At 44.2% G+C, this 12057-nt stretch overlaps 1 protein-coding gene across 7 annotated transcripts in view; it reads right to left on the bottom strand.

The window, feature by feature from the left end:
• Positions 1-9818, bottom strand: part of ZNF644 (zinc finger protein 644) — a 62241-nt gene extending 52423 nt beyond the window's left edge. For 4 of the 7 annotated variants that reach the window (XM_066626261.1, XM_066626266.1, XM_066626267.1 and 1 more), the window contains exons 1-2: positions 9753-9818; positions 8057-8119 (exon numbers count right to left, since the gene is read on the bottom strand). The gene's annotated coding sequence lies outside the window, so the exon portion shown is untranslated. Of the gene's footprint in view, positions 1-8056; positions 8120-8822; positions 8883-9500; positions 9538-9752 lie in introns of those variants that run through there. The other 3 variants (XM_066626263.1, XM_066626264.1, XM_066626262.1) reach the window with 3 other exon arrangements.
• Between the last annotated feature and the right edge of the window lie 2239 nt (positions 9819-12057).

Genomic DNA, 12057 nt, shown 5'->3' with positions numbered 1-12057 from the left:
CTTGCAGCCACCCCCTCCCTGCCAATATTTCTTTACCCAGCATGTAATTAGTCTGTGGAACTCTTTGCCACAGGAAGCAATGATGACAACTTGCCTAGATGCCTTTAAAAAGGGATTGGACAAATTTTTAGAGAAAAAGTTCATTATGGGTTACAAGTAATAGTAGGTAGAAGATGTTAATGTACGAGTTGTTTTTTTCTAAACTAAAACCTCAGTATTCAGGTTAAATTGCCGTGTTGGCACTTTGTGATAAAAAAGTGGGTTTGGGGTTGCGGTTTGGGCACTCGGTCTCTAAAAGGTTTGCCATCACTGGCCTATGACATATTGGGCAAGTAGAAGTCACTAGTCATCAATAAGTGTTACTATTTATATTCAAAGAGAGATATTAAAGAAATAATGTTTAACTATTTACTTTTTCTTCCTTTATTGTTCTTACTTAATTAGCAAGTTAAATGAATAATGGCAGTCATAAACTAACTGCTTACTTTGTGATCTAGACAGTTATATGGCTATTCCCCTAACCTGTACCATTTACATGCATTCTTATGGCAAAAATATTTTTAATTTACACATTTTTGAGATACATGCTGCTTCTCAAAAACATGACCCGTCTGTAAAACAAGAGGCGAGTTTACTCTCTCCAGAGCACTGCCTGAAAGTAATTAGAAGTTTAACTCCCAGGTCCTGGAATGCTTCTTCCATCCACTAGCACCAGCTGCCAAGAGCAACTGATCAAGAAGATGCTGTAGAGCGGACAGAGCTGGTTGTGGGCAGAACTGGGATTCACTAGGGCTCTGCCAGGAGGCTCGCAGATCTTAGAATGCTCCCAGATCTTGGAATGCTCCTCCAACACCACCACCAACTGCCAACACATACTTACAACCTCAACAATTTAGAAACAGGTAGCAACTCTTGTTCTTTCTATGAAACGTTTACAAGCTGTTAAAAGGAGAAACAGGAGTCAGGGAAATGGAGAGACCACCAAGATGTATTTAAAATACGTATATGCTGCGTTTCTAAAGCTCAAAATACCACACAACACTGAGTAACTATATTTAAACCAGACTCACATTAGAGCACTACTTTCACATCAAAGTTTGCAGATCATATTTTCTGCCAGATGTCCACACAGCTCCTCCTATAGATATGCCCTCACCCATTTTTACCACAAAATCCCCACTCACGCTTATGTAAGATATCAAATTGTACAGTACTACCTGCTGCCAAAGTGACATGCTGTAGCTCTTCGTCTATCTGCTTTGGTATATGAATCACATGCTGGTTATAGCAGACAATCCAATCAAAGCTACATGTAGGACTGTAATACTATTTGTTACTCTTTTCCCAATGAAGACAAAAGGATTCAAGTGTATGTTAGTTATGTGGTGGCTCTTGAAAAACACAGGTGCCAATCCACATACAAAGTTGTTTATATGAAGCAGTTTTGGGCCCCCATATCTGCAGATTCAGTTATCCACAGATTTGGAACTCCCCCACACCTCTATTAACGTTGTTTAGATACTTACCACAGCAAAAATGTTTTTGCTTTTACAGGTCATTATAAGCATTCAAACTTATAGCAACTCGCAGGCAGGCTGGTATCAGCCTGAATCAGTGATTTTCAACCTTTTTCGTCTCACGGCACACTGACAAGGTACTAAAATGGTCAATGAACACCTTCAATTTTTTGACAAATGACAGGACACACCATGCTGCTGGTGGGTGGCTCATATCCCCCATTGGCCCTACTAATAAATGACTCTCCCCCAACTCCCGTGGCACACCTGCAGACCATTTGCAGCACACCAGTGTACCACGGCACAGAGGTTGAAAATGGCTAGTCTGAATGCTTGAAGAGATTCAGCTAATACCAATACAAAGCAGTTAATGTCCTGCTCCGTTACCAAAGACCTAGTCTTTTTAAGCATTCAGGCTGCTGGACACCTACCTGCAGATCACTATAAACTTGAATGTTTATAGCGACCTGTAAAAGTAAGAACATTTTCACCCCGATCAAGATCTAAACAACGTTAACGGCTGAGCAGAGAGGGGGTGCACACTGGCGCAGAGTCAGGGTTCCCTCATATTCATGGTTTTCATATCCACAGAAGGGCACTGGAATAGAACCCCCACAGATATGGAGCCCACCTGTACTCAAAATTATGTTGAAAATCCCTGATGCCAGAAAAATAGGTATTGTCTCTTTAAAAACTAAGAGAAGCAGGCATGAACTGAGGGAACAGCAGCTTCATTCTCTGATCCCAGGCTTACTTTCAGTCATGTAATAAGTAAGTGGAATCCACTATTTAAACTGTTTTGCCAAACGCATATAGTAAAACTTGTGTAAGTCAACTGCGCCCAAGACAAGGGGCAACTACAGGTGCAACCTTGTTATACACGGATTTTTTAAACACTCGACACAAATGGCCACTGCAAATGAGAAGGAATGCACTGATCCATGGAGAAGACAAAATATGCATCCCTTTAAAATCAGTTTTAAAAACTGCTTTTCTTATTATTGTAGAGAGAGTCATGCAAGGGATTGCAGGTATAACCTAATTATCCACAGATTTTTCTATCTCAAGTTGATGAGAAGGGCCCTTTAAATTAAAGGAAAACAGTCCTTTAACAATAGACCACTGATTCTCTATCCAAGGCAAAGCGATCCCTCCCTTCCCTGAATTGACCCCCCCTTCTCTGAACCAGGAAAGAAAGATCACTTTGCTCTGGGTGAAGGAAGGAGTCCCTTGCTTGCCTGGAGAGACTGAATGATGAATTGTCTGCCTAACGACTCTGTCTTATCAGCAAGGTTGTTTTTAAATCAGAAAAGAGACTTTGTTTTTTAAAGTGATTTGCTTTGGTGTGTTTTTTGCCATTTACTGGAGTTCTGGGAACAGAACCCTCTCTAATAATGAGACTCAACCTGTATATAGTTTTGTTTTTTTCTACTGAAATCATGTAAGAAGCTGCTTGACACAGTTTTTCAGTTTTCATGCACCACAGAGTTTCAACTACAAATAACCACTAAAACACTGCTAGTGTAGCATTGATCTGTATGGCACCATCCGCATACATATCATTTCACACAGACCCCATTCCAATTCTCTTGGAATGGACCCCATTCCAAGAGTGACACAAGGGAGAGAGAAATCAATAAAAAAAGACGGAGGAAGAAAATAAAATTATCTATCACATATACTTAGGCTTAACACTGTGTAGTAAGGGGACTAGGAGGCTACTTAAAAGGAAAATTTTGAAAAAGAATTTAAAGGAAATAAGAAAGGACCAAAAACAGATATTCATGCAGCAAACAAACATCACTCAGACAATTCACATTACTTTGGATCACTGTTTTCACTCAGCACTGAATAGCATTAGCCATCAACTGTCAAACATACTGTATTAAAGATTAATAATTTATACATATTCATCATACACATTTCTATGACCTGCAAGACCCAAACTGATCTTAACAATAGCATAAATGTCTGAATTGGAGAGCCATAAATAGCATTTCACAATTCCTCATTCACTGTGGATACACAACTCCCACAAGTGGGAAATGCACCAAAGTTACCCTCACGTCAACTGACAAAATCAGGGTCAGTTGTTCTCTTATGTAGGATAATCACCTAGTGCAGTGTTTCTCAAACTGTGGGTCGGGACCCACTAGGTGGGTCGTGAGCCAATTTCAATAGGTGGGGCCCTATTCGCTTCAATATTTTATTTTTAATATTTTAGACTTGATGTTCCCTCTGTACATGCTTGCATTTGGGGAAACGTTACTGACCTGTACTTTTAACAAGCTACTATGTATATTATTTTAACAATGATAGCATAGGCCTACAAAATTGAGGGTCAGAAAAGTTTTTCCCAAACTTTATGATGGTTTGATATGAATTTGGGGTGCTGCTTCAAAAAATGGCATCCATTTTGTCCTATCACGTCTAGTTTTGGAGATATAGTATAGCCTCATTAGTGAATGATTCAAGCAGCTTCCTCATGAGGAAGCCATGGTGTAGGCTTCCTCATGAGGAAGCTGCTTGAACCATTCATTAAAGAGGCTATGCCGTGTTTCCAAAGCTAGATGTGACTGGGCAAAACGGATGCCATTTTTGGAATTGGCCCCCCAAATATACCCAGGAATTGGGGTAATGTTTAAGGAAGCAAAATGTGTGTTGGCCTGTGTCGTCAATGGGACTTACTCCTGGGTAAGTGTGGGTAGGATTGCAGCCTAGGATTGTTCCTGCTTGATGATATCACTTCCAGCCATGTCATCACTTCCAGCGGCTCCTGACAGATTCTCATTCTAAAAAGTGGGTCCCAGTGCTAAATATGTGAGAACCACTGAACTAGTGTCAATCAATGCACTATGTAACCACATGCTGGCTTTTGTAGTTTCAGAAATATACCCGGGAGGAGGTCAAGCAAGAGATTTATGTCACCTTTTTCCAAGTCATGAACATCCACATTTCACTCATCTGAATATAGGTGCAGTTCTTGGGTCACAATCTGAATTTTGATATTAAAAATATTTTCTGAATTTCTGCTCTGCTGTTAGTTTTGTAGAAAATGAATTCAAGATGAGATGGAAGCACTGCTAACCATTCATACAACTACAGCAACTTTAACAACTGTCAAAACTTACTGGGCAATGGCTGAAATTTTATGTGACAAAAGAATAAAGAGCCCAATGTTATGAACATAAAACAATTATGAAGAACCAGCTCAATATGGTTTAGAGATGATGCACACAATACCTATTTTATGAGGGAACAAATGATATTGCCTCAGCCTTTACTGGCCTCTAAGAACCTTAGTGACCAACAGACATAGTAGAAGTAGCAGCTAACTTCCAACACCTGCCTACCCACTGTCCTGCCCTGCTGGTAGTAACAGATTCCCCAGCTGCTGCTTCACACCTGTCCCAGAACAGGTGCATTCTATTTGCACTGTTAACAGCAGCTGCTCTACTTCCAATGGCTTTCAAGGATAAGATGTCAAGGAGAAGGCAGGAAAATTAAGCCCACTCTTCTTCCTCTGAGGAGATCAAATGCCACCAATGCAAGCTGTTACTAGAGGAAAGGTGCACGTTGAACACACAGTGACAAAAATTAGAGCAGTAATTTTCAACTTTTTTCATCTCATTGCATATTGACAAGGCACTAAAATCATCAAGGCACACCATCACTATTTGACAATTGATAAAGCACACCACACTGCTGGCTGGGGGCTCACATCCCCTAATGGCCCTAATATACAACCTTCCCCGAAACTCCTATGACATACCTATGAACCATTTGCAGCACATTGAAAGGGCAGTTCCTCTCACCTTTCCAAAATCAAGTAATCATTCAAAAGGGGACCTTAATTTCACATATCCTTTCATTAAGAGTATAGTATTAACTTCTCCAGTTCCTTTTGCCAATAACACTGGGTCAGTATCTGAAATTCCAATGAATCTGTAAAACCGACACTACAAATAAGCAATGAAGATTCATGATTTCTTAAGTGAATAGAAACACCACCATCATTTTCTACAGCCAACACCTCCTAGAGCAGGGGCATCAAACATAAGGCCCACGGGTCAACGCGGCCCTCAGAAGCAATTTATCCTGCCCTCACTGTAATTGGATTCTCCCACTGTAATAACTGGGCTCCCTCATATCCAGAAAATCTGAACAAGATTTGCACATTTTCTTTTTCTGTCATTTGCAGCTAATGAGTTTTATGTGAGAACAAAGTGCATATTACTGCCCCCATCTGCTTAATGATGTCACTTCCTCCCCTCAGCAGGCACTATGAATGCAAAATGTGGCCCTCTGTATGAAATGAGTTTGACACTCCTGTCCTTGAGCATATGATGTGATTTTTCACATCAGAGGAGAACCCAACTCAAATTCTGCTGGCATCCTATCACACACTAAGCACTACTTGAAGATATTCCTGAGTCATTCCTAAATCAAAAGAATGTGTCACCTGGTGCCAGAACAACTGATCATAGCAGGTATACACAAAGGTTAACATAATCCTTACTTTACAAGCATGAGTTGGAAGTTTCAAGAGTCCAACACTTCCCAGACAACCACTACAGATACCATGAGAAACACTGGTTAATTTGAGAGCTATTCAAAGTGTGGATATTTACATAAAACAAGACAAATGTGGAGAGATACAAATTCATTCCTACACAAACCACCCATCTGCAAACTGAGATATTTATTAAAGTCACTTGCCACACTTCAGTAGCAGTTGGAGAAAGGAAAAAAAGTAAAAACCATCCTTCAGCTTACACAGGAAAAAAGTTACACTTCAACAACTCCAAGACAGAGACAAAATTAGGGAAACCAGCTTTCCAGAGTCCACATTTTTACCCTTAAGAGTATAAAGTTTGACATTATCTAGAAAGAAATTCTAGCAACTTAACAAAACAATTTGTTATGGACAGTGGATATTTACAAACAATAAATTTACTACATTTTAAACTAAGCTTTTTTAAAGAATAAACAAGCCTGAACATTAAGCTCTGCAATAAGCTAGCTAAGCACTACAGCAGCTGAACTCTACTGCACTTGAAAGTATCTGGCAGGGATTCAGAGAAGTCTGTATGTGCAGGAAAAGCATTGTGAATCCATGAGGAGAGGTTTCCTATTTCGCCTTCTGACAGCAGCATGCTGCTCCAAAGGGTCTCTGCTCCTTAGAATAAACTGTTTTCAACGGTGTAGAGCAGTGTTCCCAAAGTGCAGGTTGTAAACCCAAGTACAGCAGGTTAGCAATCTGGGCCCTCCCAACTGTCCTTGTGCTGGTTTGGTTCCAAATAGGAGCCATACCAGAAGTCAAATTACTTACCAGAGCCTCTGGAGGCCTCTCCCAGCCCAGCGTTCCTCAGAAGCCTCCATAAGCAACTTCCGATTTTCAGAAGCCACTTCCAATTTGCTTTCAAAAACCTAATTTGGTTCGTGGAGGCTCCCAAGGGACATTCTGAGGCCCCACAGAAGCCTATAGAGTGGGTTGCAGGGCTGAGAAGAGGCCTCCAGTATCTCCAGGGGCATCATGATGCACCACAGAGGATGAGATGGGTCATAGCGCCACTAAGTTTGGGAATCCCTGGGGTAGAGAAATACTGCTACCAAATAGGCAAGTAGGGTACTTTAGATCCCAGTCTCTGCTCCCTGAATGTCTTCTCTACTCTGATATCTCAGGCCCAGTCACTCAGGTTGCAGTAAAGTCACCTCTGACTTGCCACTCACCTATGACAAGTAAGAATTAGCCCAACTACCAGCTAAATTCCCGTTCTCCTTCCTAGCCTTGATAAGCTACTGGCTCTTTGAGATGAGAGGACCACACCATGTAATCATTTGTTTTTGCTGAAATGGCAAAAGAAACAGCCCTGTCTCCAGAAAGCAATCTTGTATTAGGCAGCTATATTCTGGAAACTTAAACAGTGGACCTCACTTTACAATGGTAATCCGTTCCAGAGAAAGCTGTTATGAAAATATTATAATGTGAATCTAATAATGCATTTTCTTTGGTAATTCATTCCAAAACCTCAGAATTTGACATTTTTTGCTACAAAACTATTCTCTCTTTAAAAGTGATTTTAAAAGGTGCCTCAACTGCTTTGCAAACCTTATTAAATTCATCCTCACAATACACCAGAGAAAAGAATTACTATTCTCATTTTACAGACAGAAATCTGAGTGCCAACAATGTATACTAATTTTGCTTACTTGTGTCATGCTTCAGGAGCCTGACAAATATCATACGTCAGAATCACATCTGATCATTAAGCACAAGTATTGCTGTCACAAACCAGATCTCTTACAACCATCAAGATGTGCTGAGTCACCAAGGGTGGTATAAAAAGACCATCATGCTGAAATTTTCTCTGTAGAGTTCTCCTATAAGAAAAGTGTTCTCATTTTGGTGCACCAACAACTTTCTCAGGGTATTTTGTTCTGCCCACTACGTCTTTGCAAGTTTTCCTTACCATACTGATTTCATACCCATGGATGCAAACAGTATGTAGCCGAACTGAGGAATCTCTGGGGCTTACCTATGCTGAAGCAGCACAAATCTTCTGCCCCAAATTCTTTCACATCTTGAATCTGGCATCTATCTAAGAGAAACAAAGAGAAAGGAATTCCAAAGGTGAATTCTTCTATCAACACCTAATGCAAGTGAATTGGGGGGCCCAATCCTATCCCATTTTTCAGTGCACAGTGTGACCCATTGCCGCAGCTGTGCCAATGGGGCGTGCACTGCGTTCTGTGATGGTGAGGCAGTCACAGAGGCCTCCTCAAGCTATGGGAAAATCTGTTCCCTTACCTTGGGGCTGCACTGCAGCAACACTGGTGCTAGAAATTTTTCAGTGCTGGTGCAGCTGTGCCAATGGGGCATGCGCTACATCCTGTGGTGAGGAGGCAGTCACAGAGGCCTCCTCAAGGTAGAAGAACATCTTTTCCCTTACCTTGGGCTGCATTGCATAGCACTGGTGCTAGAAACTTGGACAGGCCCTCCTGTAGCACAAAAGATTTGCTAAAGCAAACATATTAAAGCTCTTCTCTTGCAGCATAACTACAGTAACAAAAAAAAGGCAACAGGTGTATAAGAGCTTGAAAACCAACTCCATACGCAACAGATACAGATCCCTAGAGCCACTGATTCATGTTCTTTACACCCACAGGATCCATCCTCCCCTCCTATTGCATGTCACAGAAGCCTCCTCTCTGTTGCATTTTTGGAAGCTGCAGAGCAAGTGTCAGTCCAATCATCTCCATGCTTCCCTGGGAGTAAGCCCCATTAACTCTAATGGGACTTACTTCTGAGTAGACACGTATAGGCTTCGGCTGTGTGTCACACAAGGACAGGCTTTCGGCTCGACTGCCACAGGAAAGGAAGGTGCAGGAGCTGCACAGCTGAGCAGAGCACTCTCTCCTCCCAAGAGTGGAGCCCAGAGAAGTCACTCCAGTGTGTGCCCCCCTCCCTCCGGTCCTAAAAGAGCCAGCATCAATGGGGCTCCCTGCCAAGCGACAGGCACTGGCTGGCCCTGGGCCCGGTGACACTGCTCGGGAGAGGCTTGCCAAGGGGGTCAGAGGCAGGGCGGCACTAGAGCGACGCCCAAGCCCCAGATCCTCCGCCCGGGGCTGGGAAGAAGCCGTTCCGGATCTGGGAGGGGGGCGAGGCTGGCCTGCGCTTCACCCTTGGAGGAAGTGCTGGCCCGCCCGCCGCCGGGGTGACCTCACTCGCTGCGCGGCCTTGCCGGTGCGGCCTCAGCTGTTCTGCCCCGGGTTTCCCCTCGCCCTCCACGTCTCGCCGCTCGGCGTTCACTGGCTGCGCCGCTTCATGTGACTCCGCCGAGCAGCGGCCCTTTGTGCCCGGCCCAGCCAGACCCGCAGAAGCGAGGCCTGGAGAGGGTCCTCTCGTCCGCCCCCCCCGTCAGGCGCCGGCGAAGGCCGGGCTGTGAGGCCCTCTTCCCGGCCGGCCGGCCGGCCACTCACCCTGGTGGACGCGGCCCGGCCTGCCCGAACCCCTCTGCCGCACTAGCGGCAGCCGCCATGTTCCCTGATGCGCCAGGACGAGGCAGAGACCCCTCCCCCAACAGCCGTCGCTCGGCCCCCGCGCGCGCGCGCGCGCGTCCCCCGCCGCCTCACAGAACCTGCTCCCCCCTCCCTCGCTGGTACTGCTGCGCGCGCCGCACTCCCCTCCCCCACCAATAAAATAATAATAACCCCCCCTAACGGAATACTCACGGGCTCGCCAGGGCGTGCGTCACAGCGAGGGGGGAGGTGACGTGGGGCGTCATGACGACATCACGCCACCTTTCGGCCTGATGGTTTGGAGTCTCTAGCGCGCAGGCACACGCCCTCCGCCGCGTTCGGAGGTTAGTGCGCATGCGCGTGCTGCTCTCTTCACCAGGCTTTGCCCTCCTTTCTGGGCGCTGTCCTGCCGCTGAGCTCTCGCGCTGTGGTGTCAGCTGTGCGTTCCATGCTCGCTGCCCTGAGCAGGAACCCCCACCTGCACCTGCTCTAGGGAGAGTCAGTGCAATGCCATGCCCTGACTTGGTTTAATGGTGGAGAAACACAAGTTGTGGGTCCTCAGCCACGACCCTCACAGCCCAATCCTATCCAAACTTTCCTGGGAGTAAGCCCCATTGACTCAAATGGGACTTACTTCTGAGTAGACAAGCAGAGATTGGGCTCTCACTGGGTGGCTTTTTCCCTCTCACACTACACCAGCACCAGGGGACAGCGGAAGGAAATGCATGGCCCCATTGGCACAGATGCATCAGTGCTGGAAAGTTGGATAGGATTGGGCTCTGATGGCCCAGATTCAAATGGAACTAGACAGAACACTGAACTCCCCAATGGCTGAAAGATTATCACTTTTCTTAGTTTGAATGTAAACATGCATTTCCTTCCACTGGACAATGTAATAAAAATGTGGGCCCTAGGGACTATAATTCCCCATGGCCCCTGATGTGATCCTGACTTGGAAAAAGAGATGGTGGCCTTACTGAAAGGAATTTTTTTTTTTTAAAGGAGGAAATGAAGACAGAGCACACTACAGTCTGGGAGTGGTCTGGAGAAGTCTTAGTATAGAATTACATTCTATTAGATTGGAAGATTCTAGCTTACTACATTCTAATAGATTGGAAGGTCTAGTAGATTGGAAGTAGATTGGAAGATTCTAGATTACTACATTCTAGTAGATTGGAAGGTCCTTAGCTCTAGAGAAGCAACAAAGGTCACCCCTGGTGTGTTGCACACAAAATACTAGGAAAGCCTTAGAAAATAAGGGCTGATATACTGCTGAGCCTGTGAGGCCTACGTTTGAATAAGTACCCATAGAAGCCCAGTTTTACAGCCCAATTGTAACCCCCACACACATCAATGCATCAGTGATTGCTTGCACAAGTGCAAGTGGACACAGGAAGATGGATCAAGGCCAGGAAGGGGGTTAGGATATCAACAGTGCTACTGTCAACAATACTACCCCTGTATCAACTGTATCAATAATACTACCCCTTTCCTGACATTCATACGCCCCCTCTTGTCTCAGTCTCCACCTTGATCCTCCATTGACCCCTTCTGCCCACCCCTTGTGATGCTTTACTGCCTCAGGGGCTCCTTGGTGGGCCACTGGCACATGGCCACAGCCACTTGTCACTTGTGGCTGTGGCCTGGCTATACTCGCAGAGTTTCTCAAACTGTGGGGACCCACTAGGTGGGTCGCAAGTCAATTTCAGGTAGACCCCCAATCTTTTCAATATTTTATTTTTAATATATGATGCTACCAAGGTATGTGACTGCATTTGGGGAAATGTTACAGACTTGTACTTTTAACAAGCTACTATATAAACAATTTTAACAATGATAGTAAATGGGACTTACTCCTGGGTAAGTGTGAGAAGGATTGCAGCCTAGGATTGTTAAAAATGTCCCTGCTTGATGATGTCACTTCTGGTCATGACATCACTTCCAGTGGGTCCTGACAGATAAAAAGTGGGTCCCGGTGCTAAATGTGTGAGAACCACTGCTCTGTGGCATGTTGCCATTTGTGACAGCCATATAGCATGCTGCACTGTTGGAACATGAGTTCCAACACTGCAGTGGCCCAATAAGATTGGGCTCTTAATGTACCTCCTTTTTGAACCCTGTTCTTAAGTGCCATGCCCAAGCTTCCCTGTTTTACCTATTCCAATAAATTACCTGTTGATAACTGTCTGTGTGATTGCTGAAACTCAAAGTGTTCCCTTAGAGACTACTGATACCACTAATCCTAGCTGCACAAGTGTGCTACTGATTTGTCCTCTGCATTACGCTCCTGATAAAGCACAGATGAAGTTATAATAACACTGTTCAACAATGAAATTTTTACAAGAATTGAAGTAGTTTTTCTTTATAGATTTTTGGGCACTGAACACGAAAATAACAGTAAAAATCCTCTATTAGCTACAGTTCCAGATTAATTTGACCATTTACATTGCGTATATATATCACATATATTTCAATGGGATATCCAGACTGGATGGATCCGGTTCAACTATCCGGTTCT

The sequence above is a fragment of the Tiliqua scincoides genome, chromosome 4 (assembly GCF_035046505.1).
Source record: "Tiliqua scincoides isolate rTilSci1 chromosome 4, rTilSci1.hap2, whole genome shotgun sequence".
In the NCBI taxonomy this organism is placed as follows: domain Eukaryota; kingdom Metazoa; phylum Chordata; class Lepidosauria; order Squamata; family Scincidae; genus Tiliqua; species Tiliqua scincoides.
The sequence above is the reverse complement of the archived record's forward strand: the minus strand, read 5'-3'. Positions and strand labels throughout refer to the sequence as shown.